This window comes from Trematomus bernacchii, unplaced genomic scaffold, assembly GCF_902827165.1.
Source record: "Trematomus bernacchii unplaced genomic scaffold, fTreBer1.1, whole genome shotgun sequence".
NCBI classification, from domain to species: Eukaryota; Metazoa; Chordata; class Actinopteri; order Perciformes; family Nototheniidae; genus Trematomus; species Trematomus bernacchii.
In genome coordinates, this window is record NW_022987370.1 from 1,047,993 (window position 1) to 1,048,502 (window position 510).

At 44.9% G+C, this 510-nt stretch overlaps 1 protein-coding gene across 1 annotated transcript in view; it reads left to right on the top strand.

Annotated features, from left to right (window-relative positions):
• Positions 1-510, top strand: part of pemt (phosphatidylethanolamine N-methyltransferase) — a 65,705-nt gene extending 65,195 nt beyond the window's left edge. The window contains exon 7 of the mRNA XM_034132838.1: positions 1-510. This exon is cut by the window's left edge and continues 129 nt beyond it. The gene's annotated coding sequence lies outside the window, so the exon portion shown is untranslated.

The following is a 510-nucleotide window of genomic DNA, read 5'->3' on the forward strand; positions in this document are numbered from 1 at the left end:
ACACACACACACACACACACGACCCGGCACTTCCTGCTCCTGATCCGGCCGGACAGACTGACACGAGGACGGACTGAAGGACAAACAGAGCTGATCATAAATCTGTCACCATGAAGGATTCAAATGTACGGGAGAGGAAAGTCACATTTTGTTTACGTTAGGTCACATCCAAAAAAAAAGGTTTCCAATGGCCCTTATCCTCTTCCGTACGAAGGTTCACACTGCAGCTGAATTAATATATTTTGTTTATGATCCTTAATGAATGTTGAAGCTACATTGAGCCGTATTTCTCACGTCATTTTGGACATATTTGAGTTAAAGAGGCCCAATTCAGCTTTCTGGGGTTTCTCCCTTCCCTGTCGTGGTCTATAGATTTGAGTGCATGTAAACGGTCTGTAAAGGCTCAAATCCCTGCCTCCATTGCACTCCTTTGTTTACTTCAGGAACACTGACACATTGTCCGTGATAGGCTAAGGGGCGGGACATCTCTAAGCTGTTTGACCAATCACA